We start from the raw sequence: 15,247 nt of genomic DNA, 5'->3' as shown, positions 1-15,247 counted from the left end.
GCTGGGCTGCCTTGGCCGTGGCATGGCATGCTGCTGGCCTTGGCCTTGGCATGGCATGCTGCTGGCTTTGGCTGGGCTGCCTTGGCCTTGGCATGGCATGCTGCTGGCCTTGGCTTGGCATGGCATGCTGCTGGCTTTGGCTGGCCTGCCTTGGCCGTGGCATGGCATGCTGCTGGCCTTGGCCTTGGCATGGCATGCTGCTGGCTTTGGCTGGGCTGCCTTGGCCGGGGCATGGCATGCTGCTGGCCTTGGCCTTGGCATGGCATGCTGCTGGCTTTGGCTGGGCTGCCTTGGCCGCGGCATGGCATGCTGCTGGCCTTGGCCTTGGCATGGCATGCTGCTGGCCTTGGCCTTGGCATGGCATGCTGCTGGCTTTGGCTGGGCAGCCTTGGCCTTGGCATGGCATGCTGCTGGCCTTGGCTTGGCATGGCATGCTGCTGGCTTTGGCTTGCCTGCCTTGGCCGTGGCATGCCATGCTGCTGGCCTTGGCCTTGGCATGGCATGCTGCTGGCTTTGGCTGGCCTGCCTTGGCCGTGGCATGGCATGCCGCTGGCCTTGGCCTTGGCATGGCATGCTGCTGGCTTCGGCTGGGCTGCCTTGGCCGTGGCATGCCATGCTGCTGGCCTTGGCCTTGGCATGGCATGCTGCTGGCTTTGGCTGGGCTGCCTTGGCCGTGGCATGGCATGCTGCTGGCCTTGGCCTTGGCATGGCATGCTGCTGGCTTTGGCTGGGCTGCCTTGGCCTTGGCATGGCATGCTGCTGGCCTTGGCTTGGCATGGCATGCTGCTGGCTTTGGCTGGCCTGCCTTGGCCGTGGCATGGCATGCTGCTGGCCTTGGCCTTGGCATGGCATGCTGCTGGCTTTGGCTGGGCTGCCTTGGCCTTGGCATGGCATGCTGCTGGCCTTGGCTTGGCATGGCATGCTGCTGGCTTTGGCTGGCCTGCCTTGGCCGTGGCATGGCATGCTGCTGGCCTTGGCCTTGGCATGGCATGCTGCTGGCTTTGGTTGGCCTGCCTTGGCCGTGGCATGGCATGCTGCTGGCCTTGGCCTTGGCATGGCATTCTGCTGGCTTTGGCTGGGCTGCCTTGGCCGTGGCATGGCATGCTGCTGGCCTTGGCCTTGGCATGGCATGCTGCTGGCTTTGGCTGGGCTGCCTTGGCCTTGGCATGGCATGCTGCTGGCCTTGGCTTGGCATGGCATGCTGGTGGCTTTGGCTGGCCTGCCTTGGCCGTGGCATGGCATGCTGCTGGCCTTGGCCTTGGCATGGCATGCTGCTGGCTTTGGCTGGGCTGCCTTGGCCGTGGCATGGCATGCTGCTGGCCTTGGCCTTGGCATGGCATGCTGCTGGCTTTGGCTGGGCTGCCTTGGCCGTGGCATGGCATGCTGCTGGCCTTGGCCTTGGCATGGCATGCTGCTGGCTTTGGCTGGGCTGCCTTGGCCTTGGCATGGCATGCTGCTGGCCTTGGCTTGGCATGGCATGCTGCTGGCTTTGGCTTGCCTGCCTTGGCCGTGGCATGGCATGCTGCTGGCCTTGGCCTTGGCATGGCATGCTGCTGGCTTTGGCTGGCCTGCCTTGGCCGTGGCATGGCATGCTGCTGGCCTTGGCCTTGGCATGGCATGCTGCTGGCTTTGGCTGGGCTGCCTTGGCCGTGGCATGCCATGCTGCTGGCCTTGGCCTTGGCATGGCATGCTGCTGGCTTTGGCTGGGCTGCCTTGGCCGTGGCATGGCATGCTGCTGGCCTTGGCCTTGGCATGGCATGCTGCTGGCTTTGGCTGGGCTGCCTTGGCCTTGGCATGGCATGCTGCTGGCTTGGCTTGGCATGGCATGCTGCTGGCTTTGGCTGGCCTGCCTTGGCCGTGGCATGGCATGCTGCTGGCCTTGGCCTTGTGTCACGGGTTGCCTTGCAAGGCCAACTCCGTGACGTTTCGCTCGTGGTGGTGTAGCCATTTGAGTGCTCAAGAGTGGCCGTTGGAAGTGCCCCAACGTGGCCTAACATTGGCCCCAAGTAGCCCAAGGCATGTATGCCACCAATAGCCAACCAAAGACAAAGCCATAGCCCATATAAGTCATTATGACTCCTCAGACATGTATGATGTTTCCTCCTGCCAGATGAAGAAGGGCTTAACAAGCTACTATAAGGGGGTATGGTGTGCTGCCTACCAACCTCCCCGTCCAAACTGGACTTGAAGTGAGCAACCTTGGGGCAACTCAAGGGCGGGCTGTAGGCATCCAGAGGGGTGTCTAGAGTCTCCATGTGGGTTTGGGAGCCCCGTGGACGGTGCGAAGATGTAGGCACTGCGCGTCTCTCCCGAGTGAGAGGTCCACTATGTTGTTTCCATTATGCCACGCAATATGGTATCTTTGGGACTCGTCTTGGACCGAATGGGCTATCGAGGCACCACTAGAGGCCTCGTGTGCCAACTCTAGTGCTTGGTTTGGGTTCGACCTTGCACGAGGGGATCCCGTGGCTTAAAGCTAAGCGGTTGGAAGGCGACGCCGCATATGTGGGCTATCGAATGAAGGCATCAAGCTATGCAACGACTACGTCCAATGAGGGACTACATTATGCTACGAGCAAGCTACGGATTGAGACGTCGCTTTACTCATGCTACACGTTGGTGCAACGCTAAGGTGCGCAATGGCCTTAGGCGGAATCTAGCACGCGTGTTGGCACGAGGACTACGCCGTGGGCATGAGATTGGCCCTCGGTGGCTTGTGGGCTTCGCATGACCAAGTGGCCATCCAATATGCATCTATTGAGGCATGCTAGACCCTGCGACACTTCGAGACGCTGTTAAATACCCAACCGGCAACGTTGGCTTGTCAGCTAAGTTGAGGACCTTCGCTAGCACATTGTTGTGTGGCTAGGCGCCTTGATGACATAAACCTAAGTTGGGCGAGCACCTTGCTTGAAGTAAGCTTGGCGCTATGAAGCGACTTATGCCGTGCTTGGGGCACTTGAGGCATCAGGCCTACTTGTGGCATCCGGGTGAAGACGGAGCTTCTTGTGAAGTTGTTTTGCTTGACAAAGCATTGGGACCTAATGTTCAAACGGGTGAGATCATCAACACTCGATTTGTCAACGAGCAATGGCGGGCTTAAACTTGGTGGAGTTTGAGCGCCACACAGGCAAAAATTGATCCGCTGCGCCTCTAAAGGAGTCGGCCTGTGACAGTTGGTATCAGAGCTAGATCACTCATTTGGGGTGAGTTCGATCTAGAGCGGACATGCAGCTACTTTGTGATATCATTCTTCCGTGGACCCCGATGCAGCTGTTTGAAGGAGTATGCATGAAACTCATCCTGGGGGACGTGCTTGACATCCTAGACTCTAAACAAGACCGCCGTTGGTTTTCTGGTCAGGTTTGAACTATGGGAGCTAATTGGTGATGTCTTGGGGTATCCGTTCCTATTGTGCTATTCTTCGGTGATGCCTTGAATGCAGCAACCGTTCTCGAGGGTGCGAATTGAGCAACATTGTGGCAGCTAGTGTTTCCATGCTAACTTGGTGTTTCCCTCTCACTTTGTGGACTTGGTGAGCATTTCTACACTGTGGGCACACTGTGGCGCGAGTAAGCTACATCTGTGGACGGGTTGCTTCCTAACCAGCAGGGTTGGCATGATTGTGTTACTTTGTTGGCTACATGGGGATTTCTACTACAGTTTGGACATGTGGAATGCTTGTATCAGATTGTGGGCATGTGATCTTCAGCTATTGAGCCTTAGAGACGGATTTTCGTTGGCAGCCGTGCACATGCTATGGCATTATCACTGGTTTGCTTCAGGGGGCCTATGTTTCGACCGTTCGGGGTGGCATCTGCAACTTGTGCTTGTCAGTGGTTTTGCATCTTCAGACGCATGGTTGTTGACTTCTTAGAGGGTTCGTTCGGAAAAATATTCAAGACAAAATTTGAGATCTTGACTCCCGTGTGCAGAGGCACCGAGTGTACATGCTTGCTAGAGAGCAGGGTGATGGATGAAATCATCGTTGTTGGAGGACAACCATGTAGCGGGATTGTAAAGTCAGGACATGAGTTGGTGCCAGGATCAGCGCACCGTTTTGAGCAGCTTCATTGAGATGGCTAGTTTTGTGGGTGGCAGGAGCGGTGAGCCTTTGAAAGGCGAAATCTTTGAGTTTGAGGAGATAGCTGACTCGGGTGAAGGCAGTGGCCGAGATACTGGGCAGCATGAGTTAAATTCTAGCCAGAAGACATAAGTAGAGCCAGAGGGCTTGCCAGAGGGCACGAGCATGAGATTCAGCCGGTAGGCTACACTTTGCCAGAAGGCACGAGTTGAGCAAAGCCAGTGGGCTTCATTTCAGCCGGAGGGCTACACTTCTAATAGAGTATTGAAGTTTTGAGTTATAAGAGCATATTCAGCCGGTGGGCTACACTTTGCCAGAGGGCACGAGTTGAGCAAAGCCAATGGGCTTCATTTCAGCCAGAGGGCTACACTTCTATAAGAGCATTGAAGTTTTGGGTTATAAGTAAATATCCAGCCAGAGGGTTACCCATTGCCAGAGGGCATGAGTTTGAGTTCAGCCAGAGGGCTTCATTTTGCTAGAGAGCAACAGCCAGAGGGCATGAGTTTGAGTTCAGCCAGAGGGCTTCATTTTGCTAGAGAGCATGAGAAAATTTGAGTTTGCACAGAATGCATTAGCCAGGAGGCTACAACTTGCCAGAGGGCTTCAGCTAGAGTGCTTCAGAGATTGAGCTTGCCAGAGAGCAACAGCCAAGAGGGCTTCGAAGTTTGAGTTTGCCAGAGGGCAACAGCCAAGAGGGCTTCAGAGATTGAGTTTGCCAGAGGGCATCAGCCAGAAGGCTTTAGAGAGATGAGCTTGTGAATGAGCAGCAGCCAAAGGGCTTCCATTTCGCCAGAGGGCATAGTACAGAGATGCTTCAGTTTATTGAAGATATCAGCCAGGGGGCTTTGAGCTTGCCGGAGGGCATTGTTTGATCATTTTGAGGAGCAACTGATGATTTGCATTGAGTCGACGAGGGCGTCGACAACTCGAGTGGAGGAGGAAGTCGCGATGTGACGACCCACTACGAGTCAGCTCAGAGGAGTTTGAGTTTGCTCGGAGGAGCATTGGCAGAGAGGCCATTTGAGAAGAGGGCTCGAGAGGAGCATTGCTCGGAGGAGCATTGGCAGAGAGACCATTTTGAGTCAGCTCAGAGGAGCTTGAGTTTAGAGGAACATCGTCTACAGGAGTCAGCTCAGAGGAGCTTGAGTTTGCTCGGAGGAGCTTGAGTTTGCTCGGAGGAGCTTGAGTTTGCTTGGAGGAGCATTGGCAGAGAGGCCATTCGAGAAGAGGAGGGCTCAAGAAGAGCATTGCTCGGAGGAGCATTGGCAGAGAGGCCATTTTGAGTTAGCTCAGAGGAGCTTGAGTTTAGAGGAACATCGTCTAGTGGAGTCAGCTCAGAGGAGCATGAGTAGCTCAGAGGAGCTTGAGTTTGCAGAGGAGTTTGCTCAGAGAAGCATTGGCAGAGGCCATTGGAGAAGAGGGCTTGGCATTTCAAGAGTATTGGCAAAGGGCAGAGTTTAGAAACGCTCAGAGGAGCTTTGGCAGAGGCCATTTGAGAGAAGTCACCAGCAGAGGGTGCAACCAGCAGAGGGTGCAACAAGTGGAGTGCAGTTCAGCTGGGTTTGAGTAGAGAACAATGAGGGGAGCTTGGCTAAGGAGTTAGACGTTGAAGGTAGGCCGTCAACATAGAGGTGTTGGACTGATCAGAGGAGCCGGTACACGCACTGTAGCATCAGCTTTGTGCTACATCAACGAGGACGTTGATGGTTGAAGTGGAGGAGAGTGTCACGGGTTGCCTTGCAAGGCCAACTCCGTGACGTTTCGCTCGTGGTGGTGTAGCCATTTGAGTGCTCAAGAGTGGCCGTTGGAAGTGCCCCAACGTGGCCTAACATTGGCCCCAAGTAGCCCAAGGCATGTATGCCACCAATAGCCAACCAAAGACAAAGCCATAGCCCATATAAGTCATTATGACTCCTCAGACATGTATGATGTTTCCTCCTGCCAGATGAAGAAGGGCTTAACAAGCTACTATAAGGGGGTATGGTGTGCTGCCTACCAACCTCCCCGTCCAAACTGGACTTGAAGTGAGCAACCTTGGGGCAACTCAAGGGCGGGCTGTAGGCATCCAGAGGGGTGTCTAGAGTCTCCATGTGGGTTTGGGAGCCCCGTGGACGGTGCGAAGATGTAGGCACTGCGCGTCTCTCCCGAGTGAGAGGTCCACTATGTTGTTTCCATTATGCCACGCAATATGGTATCTTTGGGACTCGTCTTGGACCGAATGGGCTATCGAGGCACCACTAGAGGCCTCGTGTGCCAACTCTAGTGCTTGGTTTGGGTTCGACCTTGCACGAGGGGATCCCGTGGCTTCAAGCTAAGCGGTTGGAAGGCGACGCCGCATATGTGGGCTATCGAATGAAGGCATCAAGCTATGCAACGACTACGTCCAATGAGGGACTACATTATGCTACGAGCAAGCTACGGATTGAGACGTCGCTTTACTCATGCTACACGTTGGTGCAACGCTAAGGTGCGCAATGGCCTTAGGCGGAATCTAGCACGCGTGTTGGCACGAGGACTACGCCGTGGGCATGAGATTGGCCCTCGGTGGCTTGTGGGCTTCGCATGACCAAGTGGCCATCCAATATGCATCTATTGAGGCATGCTAGACCCTGCGACACTTCGAGACGCTGTTAAATACCCAACCGGCAACGTTGGCTTGTCAGCTAAGTTGAGGACCTTCGCTAGCACATTGTTGTGTGGCTAGGCGCCTTGATGACATAAACCTAAGTTGGGCGAGCACCTTGCTTGAAGTAAGCTTGGCGCTATGAAGCGACTTATGCCGTGCTTGGGGCACTTGAGGCATCAGGCCTACTTGTGGCATCCGGGTGAAGACGGAGCTTCTTGTGAAGTTGTTTTGCTTGACAAAGCATTGGGACCTAATGTTCAAACGGGTGAGATCATCAACACTCGATTTGTCAACGAGCAATGGCGGGCTTAAACTTGGTGGAGTTTGAGCGCCACACAGGCAAAAATTGATCCGCTGCGCCTCTAAAGGAGTCGGCCTGTGACACCTTGGCATGGCATGCTGCTGGCTTTGGCTGGGCTGCCTTGGCCTTGGCATGGCATGCTGCTGGCCTTGGCTTGGCATGGCATGCTGCTGGCTTTGGCTGGCCTGCCTTGGCCGTGGCATGGCATGCTGCTGGCCTTGGCCTTGGCATGGCATGCTGCTGGCTTTGGTTGGCCTGCCTTGGCCGTGGCATGGCATGCTGCTGGCCTTGGCCTTGGCATGGCATTCTGCTGGCTTTGGCTGGGCTGCCTTGGCCGTGGCATGGCATGCTGCTGGCCTTGGCCTTGGCATGGCATGCTGCTGGCTTTGGCTGGCCTGCCTTGGCCGTGGCATGGCATGCTGCTGGCCTTGGCCTTGGCATGGCATGCTGCTGGCTTTGGCTGGGCTGCCTTGGCCGGGGCATGGCATGCTGCTGGCCTTGGCCTTGGCATGGCATGCTGCTGGCTTTGGCTGGGCTGCCTTGGCCGCGGCATGGCATGCTGCTGGCCTTGGCCTTGGCATGGCATGCTGCTGGCTTTGGCTGGGCTGCCTTGGCCTTGGCATGGCATGCTGCTGGCCTTGGCTTGGCATGGCATGCTGCTGGCTTTGGCTTGCCTGCCTTGGCCGTGGCATGGCATGCTGCTGGCCTTGGCCTTGGCATGGCATGCTGCTGGCTTTGGCTGGCCTGCCTTGGCCGTGGCATGGCATGCTGCTGGCCTTGGCCTTGGCATGGCATGCTGCTGGCTTTGGCTGGGCTGCCTTGGCCGTGGCATGCCATGCTGCTGGCCTTGGCCTTGGCATGGCATGCTGCTGGCTTTGGCTGGGCTGCCTTGGCCGTGGGATGGCATGCTGCTGGCCTTGGCCTTGGCATGGCATGCTGCTGGCTTTGGCTGGGCTGCCTTGGCCGTGGCATGGCATGCTGCTGGCCTTGGCCTTGGCATGGCATGCTGCTGGCTTTGGCTGGGCTGCCTTGGCCTTGGCATGGCATGCTGCTGGCCTTGGCTTGGCATGGCGTGCTGCTGGCTTTGGCTGGCCTGCATTGGCCGTGGCATGGCATGCTGCTGGCCTTGGCCTTGGCATGGCCTGCTGCTGGCTTTGGCTGGGCTGCCTTGGCCTTGGCACGACATGCTGCTGGCCTTGGCTTGGCATGGCATGCTGCTGGCTTTGGCTGGCCTGCCTTGGCCGTGGCATGGCATGCTGCTGGCCTTGGCCTTGGCATGGCATGCTGCTGGCTTTGGCTGGCCTGCCTTGGCCGTGGCATGGCATGCTGCTGGCCTTGGCCTTGGCATGGCATGCTCCTGGCTTTGGCTGGGCTGCCTTGGCCGTGGCATGGCATGCTGCTGGCCTTGGCCTTGGCATGGCATGCTGCTGGCTTTGGCTGGGCTGCCTTGGCCGTGGCATGGCATGCTGCTGGCCTTGGCCTTGGCATGGCATGCTGATGGCTTTGGCTGGGCTGCCTTGGCCGTGGCATGGCATGCTGCTGGCCTTGGCTTGGCATGGCATGCTGCTGGCTTTGGCTGGCCTGCCTTGGCCGTGGCATGGCATGCTGCTGGCCTTGGCCTTGGCCTTGGCATGGCATGCTGCTGGCTTTGGTTGGCCTGCCTTGGCCGTGGCATGGCATGCTGCTGGCCTTGGCCTTGGCATGGCATGCTGCTGGCTTTGGCTGGGCTGCCTTGGCCGTGGCATGGCATGCTGCTGGCCTTGGCCTTGGCATGGCATGCTGCTGGCTTTGGCTGGGCTGCCTTGGCCTTGGCATGGCATGCTGCTGGCCTTGGCTTGGCATGGCGTGCTGCTGGCTTTGGCTGGCCTGCATTGGCCGTGGCAGGGCATGCTGCTGGCCTTGGCCTTGGCATGGCCTGCTGCTGGCTTTGGCTGGGCTGCCTTGGCCTTGGCACGGCATGCTGCTGGCCTTGGCTTGGCATGGCATGCTGCTGGCTTTGGCTGGCCTGCCTTGGCCGTGGCATGGCATGCTGCTGGCCTTGGCTTGGCATGGCATGCTGCTGGCTTTGGCTGGCCTGCCTTGGCCGTGGCATGGCATGCTGCTGGCCTTGGCCTTGGCATGGCATGCTGCTGGCTTTGGCTGGCCTGCCTTGGCCGTGGCATGGCATGCTGCTGGCCTTGGCCTTGGCATGGCATGCTCCTGGCTTTGGCTGGGCTGCCTTGGCCGTGGCATGGCATGCTGCTGGCCTTGGCCTTGGCATGGCATGCTGCTGGCTTTGGCTGGGCTGCCTTGGCCGTGGCATGGCATGCTGCTGGCCTTGGCCTTGGCATGGCATGCTGATGGCTTTGGCTGGGCTGCCTTGGCCGTGGCATGGCATGCTGCTGGCCTTGGCTTGGCATGGCATGCTGCTGGCTTTGGCTGGCCTGCCTTGGCCGTGGCATGGCATGCTGCTGGCCTTGGCCTTGGCCTTGGCATGGCATGCTGCTGGCTTTGGTTGGCCTGCCTTGGCCGTGGCATGGCATGCTGCTGGCTTTGGCTGGGCTGCCTTGGCCTTGGCATGGCATGCTGCTGGCCTTGGCTTGGCATGGCATGCTGCTGGCTTTGGCTGGCCTGCCTTGGCCGTGGCATGGCATGCTGCTGGCCTTGGCCTTGGCCTTGGCATGGCATGCTGCTGGCTTTGGTTGGCCTGCCTTGGCCGTGGCATGGCATGCTGCTGGCCTTGGCCTTGGCATGGCATTCTGCTGGCTTTGGCTGGGCTGCCTTGGCCGTGGCATGGCATGCTGCTGGCCTTGGCCTTGGCATGGCATGCTGCTGGCTTTGGCTGGCCTGCCTTGGCCGTGGCATGGCATGCTGCTGGCCTTGGCCTTGGCATGGCATGCTGCTGGCTTTGGCTGGGCTGCCTTGGCCGGGGCATGGCATGCTGCTGGCCTTGGCCTTGGCATGGCATGCTGCTGGCTTTGGCTGGGCTGCCTTGGCCGCGGCATGGCATGCTGCTGGCCTTGGCCTTGGCATGGCATGCTGCTGGCTTTGGCTGGGCTGCCTTGGCCTTGGCATGGCATGCTGCTGGCCTTGGCTTGGCATGGCATGCTGCTGGCTTTGGCTTGCCTGCCTTGGCCGTGGCATGCCATGCTGCTGGCCTTGGCCTTGGCATGGCATGCTGCTGGCTTTGGCTGGCCTGCCTTGGCCGTGGCATGGCATGCTGCTGGCCTTGGCCTTGGCATGGCATGCTGCTGGCTTTGGCTGGGCTGCCTTGGCCGTGGCATGGCATGCTGCTGGCCTTGGCCTTGGCATGGCATGCTGCTGGCTTTGGCTGGGCTGCCTTGGCCGTGGCATGGCATGCTGCTGGCCTTGGCCTTGGAATGGCATGCTGCTGGCTTTGGCTGGCCTGCCTTGACCGTGGCATGGCATGCTGCTGGCCTTGGCCTTGGCATGGCATGCTGCTGGCTTTGGCTGGGCTGCCTTGGCCGTGGCATGCCATGCTGCTGGCCTTGGCCTTGGGGCTGGGCTGCCTTGGCTGCGGTTGTCATCACTAGACGTGCGTTGCGTGCGAAGGCGTGCAAAGGCGTGCGCGACCATGCGCGCAACACGCGCACCGTGGTCAAAAAGACCACGCGCGCGGTATTCGCACAGGCCACGCTGCCCACGCCGCCGGCATGCCAGGCCAGGCTGCCCTGGCCGGCTGCATGCCAGGCCGCCCAGGCCGTGCTGCCCAGGCCGGCTGCATGCCAGGCCGCCCAGGCCGTGCGCATGCCATGCCGTGCTGCCCAGGCCGGCTGCATGCCAGGCCGCCCAGGCCGTGCGCATGCCATGCCGTGCTGCCCAGGCCGGCTGCATGCCAGGCCGCCCAGGCCGTGCGCATGCCATGCCGTGCTGCCCACGCCGCGGGCATGCCAGCCCGGCTGCATGCCAGGCCGCCCAGGCCGTGCGCATGCCATGCCGTGCTGCCCACGCCGCGCGCATGCCAGGCCGCCCACGCCCGCGCGCATGCCACGCCATGCTGCTCTAGGCCGCGCCCAAGGCCGCGGTCCAGGCTGCGCAAGGCCGCGCCCAGGCCGCGCAAGGCCGCCCAAGGCCGCGCCCAGGCCGCGCAAGGCCGCGCCCAGGCCGCCCAAGGCCGCGCCCAGGCCGCGCCCGAGCCGCCCAAGGCCGCCCAAGGCCGCGGTCCAGGCCGCCCAAGGCCGCGGCCGAGCCGCCCCAGGCCGCAGCCCAGGCCGCGGTCGAGCCGCAGTGCATGTAACCCAAGGCCGCAGCCCAGGCCGCGCCCAACATGGGGCGTACCTGACACTGCCTTGCCCTGGGCAAGGGAGGTGCCCCCCCTTATAATAGCCTGTTAAGCCCTTTTCAATCTGGCAGGAGGAAACATCAAGCATGTTCGAGGAGTCATAATGGGGTTTTTTTAAAAAGTAATGGTTTTTTGCCAAAACTTTCAACATGAAAGTTGTAGGAAATAATTTAATACACCATAAAAAAAATTAAAAAAAATATTTTTTTACCGGAAATATTTTATTTTAATTTATTTCGATTTTAATACTTTAAAAATAATAAAAATTAATAAAAATGGTCAAAAAATTATGGAAAAATTCCAATAATTAAAGGATGATTCACTAGTAATTATAGAAATTATTAAATTATTTTTTCATTTTTTTTATTTTATTTTGATTTTTTTTGCCAAATAAGGACTTTAAAAATTCGAAAACCTCAAGGAAAATTGCAAAAAAATAGGGAATGACATTTAAAATTGATTGTAGTGCATTTTTAATTGTGTTGCACGGTTTGGATAAGATTATAAAAGAATCATGTTCAAAAAGATCGATCAAGGCGGTGGCATGCCATGGCCTTGGCCTTGGCCTTTGCCCGCGGCCTTGGCCTTGGCCTTGGCCATGCCTTGCACAGGGACTTGGCCTTGCCCACTGCCTTGGCCTTGGCCTTGGCCTTGGCCTTGGCCATGGCATGGCATGCTCGCCGAGGCCGTGGCATGCCTTGCTGCTAGCCAAGGCCGTGGCGTGGCATGCTCGCCGAGGCCGTGGCATGCCTTGCTGCTAGCCAAGGCCGTGGCGTGGCATGCTCGCCCAGCCCGTGGCATGCCATGCTCGCCCAGCCCGTGGCACGCCATGTTGGCCCAAGGGATTGGCATGGCATGCCGGCCAAGGCATGCTGGCCAACGCTGCACAAGGCGGTGCCATGGCATGGCATGCTGACCAAGACCGTGCCATGGCATGTTGGGCGACGCCGTAGCAAGGCATGCGGGCCGAGGCCGTGGCATGGCATGTTGGGCGACGCCGTAGCAAGGCATGCGGTCCGAGGCCGTGGCAAGACATGCGGGCCGTGGCATGGCATGGCATGCGGGCCGAGGCCGTGGCAGGACATGTTGGTCAAGGCTAAGGCATGGAACGCCGGGCAACGCGGTGGCATGGCATGCTGGGCAACGCGGTGGCAAGGCATGCGGGCCGGGGCCGTGGCATGGCATGTTGGGCAACGTCGTAGCAAGGCATGCGGGCCGAGGCCGTGGCATGGCATGCGGGCCGAGGCCGTGGCATTGCATGTTTGGCGACGCCGTCGCAAGGCATGCGGGCCGAGGCCGCGGCATGGCATGTTGGGCGACGCCGTAGCAAGGCATGCGGGGCGAGGCCGTGGCATGGCATGCGGGGCGAGGCCGTGGCATGGCAAGTTGGGCGACGTCGTGGCAAGGCATGCTGGCCGAGGCTGTGGCAAGGCATGCGGGCCGAGGCCGTGGCAAGGCATGCGGGCCGAGGCCGTGGCGTGGCATGCGGGCCGAGGCCGTGGCTTGTCATGCGGGCCGAGGACGTGGCTTGGCATGCGGGCCGAGGCCGTGGCATGTCATGCGGGCCGAGGCCGTGGCATGGCATGCGGGCCGAGGCCGTGGCATGGCATGCGGGCCGAGGCCGTGGCATGGCATGCGGGCCGAGGCCGTGGCATGGCATGTTGGGCGACGCCGTGGCAAGGCATGCGGGCCGAGGCCGTGGCATGGCATGTTGGGCGACGCCGTCGCAAGGCATGCGGGCCGAGGCCGTGGCATGGCATGCGGGCCGTGGCCGTGGCAGGGCATGTTGGGCGACGCCGTGGCATGGCATGCGGGCCGAGGCCGTGGCATGGCATGTTTGGCAACGCCGTGGCAAGACATGCGGGCCGTGGCATGGCATGGCATGCGGGCCGAGGCCGTGGCATGGCATGTTGGGCAACGCCGTGGCAAGGCATGCGGGCCAAGGCCGTGGCATGGCATGCGGGCCGAGGCCGGGGCATGGCATGCGGGCCGAGGCCGTGGCATGTCATGCGGGCCGAGGCCGTGGCATGGCATGCGGGCCGAGGCCGTGGCATGGCATGCGGGCCGAGGCCGTGGCATGGCATGTTGGGCGACGCCGTAGCAAGGCATGCGGGCCGAGGCCGTGCCTCGACATGTTGGCCAAGGCTAAGGCATGGCACGCCGGGCAACGCGGTGGCATGGCATGCAGGGCAACGCGGTGGCAAGGCATGCGGGCCGAGGCCGTGGCATGGCATGTTGGGCAACGCCGTAGCAAGGCATGCGGGCCGAGGCCGTGGCATGGCATGCGGGCCGTGGCCGTGGCATGGCATGTTGGGCGACGCCGTGGCATGGCATGCGGGCCGAGGCCGTGGCATGGCATGTTTGGCAACGCCGTGGCAAGACATGCGGGCCGTGGCATGGCATGGCATGCGGGCCAAGGCCGTGGCATGGCATGTTGGGCAACGCCGTGGCAAGGCATGCGGGCCGAGGCCGTGGCATGGCATGCGGGCCGAGGCCGTGGCATGGCATGCGGGCCGATGCCGTGGCATGGCATGTTGGGCGACGCCGTGGCAAGGCATGCGGGCCGAGGCCGTGGCATGGCATGTTGGGCAACGCCGTCGCAAGGCATGCGGGCCGAGGCCGTGGCATGGCATACGGGCCGTGGCCGTGGCATGGCATGTTGGGCGACGCCGTGGCATGGCATGCGGGCCGAGGCCGTGGCATGGCATGTTTGGCAACGCCGTGGCAAGACATGCGGGCCGTGGCATGGCATGGCATGCGGGCCGAGGCCGTGGCATGGCATGTTGGGCAACGCCGTGGCAAGGCATGCGGGCCGAGGCCGTGGCATGGCATGCGGGCCGAGGCCGTGGCATGGCATGTTGGGCGACGCCGTCGCAAGGCATGCGGGCCGAGGCCGTGGCATGGCATGCGGGCCGAGGCCGTGGCATGTCATGCGGGCCGAGGCCGTGGCATGGCATGCGGGCCGAGGCCGTGGCATGGCATGCGGGCCGAGGCCGTGGCATGGCATGTTGGCCGACGCCGTGGCAAGGCATGCGGGCCGAGGCCGTGCCTCGACATGTTGGCCAAGGCTAAGGCATGGCACGCCGGGCAACGCGGTGGCGTGGCATGCAGGGCAACGCGGTGGCAAGGCATGCGGGCCGAGGCCGTGGCATGGCATGTTGGGCAACGCCGTAGCAAGGCATGCGGGCCGAGGCCGTGGCATGGCATGCGGGCCGAGGCCGTGGCATGGCATGCGGGCCGTGGCCGTGGCATGGCATGTTGGGCGACGCCGTGGCATGGCATGTGGGCCGAGGCCGTGGCATGGCATGTTTGGCATCGCCGTGGCAAGACATGCGGGCCGTGGCATGGCATGGCATGCGGGCCGAGGCCGTGGCATGGCATGTTGGGCAACGCCGTGGCAAGGCATGCGGGTCGAGGCCGTGGCATGGCATGCGTGCCGAGGCCGTGGCATGTCATGCGGGCCGAGGCCGTGGCATGGCATGCGGGCCGAGGCCTTGGCATGGCATGCGGGCCGAGGCCGTGGCATGGCATGTTGGGCGACGCCGTAGCAAGGCATGCGGGCCGAGGCCGTGCCTCGACATGTTGGCCAAGGCTAAGGCATGGCACGCCGGGCAACGCGGTGGCATGGCGTGCTGGGCAACGCGGTGGCAAGGCATGCGGGCCGAGGCCGTGGCATGGCATATTGGGCAACGCCGTAGCAAGGCATGCGGGCCGAGGCCGTGGCATGGCATGCGGGCCGAGGCCGTGGCATGGCATGTTGGGCGACGCCGTGGCATGGCATGCGGGCCGAGGCCGTGGCATGGCATGTTTGGCAACGCCGTGGCAAGACATGCGGGCCGTGGCATGGCATGGCATGCGGGCCGAGGCCGTGGCATGGCATGTTAGGCAACGCCGTGGCAAGGCATGCGGGCCGAGGCCGTGGCATGGCATGCGGGCCGAGGCCGTGGCATGTCA

The sequence above is a fragment of the Camellia sinensis genome, chromosome 14 (assembly GCF_055761805.1).
Source record: "Camellia sinensis isolate YWXY chromosome 14, ASM5576180v1, whole genome shotgun sequence".
Lineage (NCBI taxonomy): Eukaryota > Viridiplantae > Streptophyta > Magnoliopsida > Ericales > Theaceae > Camellia > Camellia sinensis.
This window is presented reverse-complemented; position numbering follows the sequence as displayed.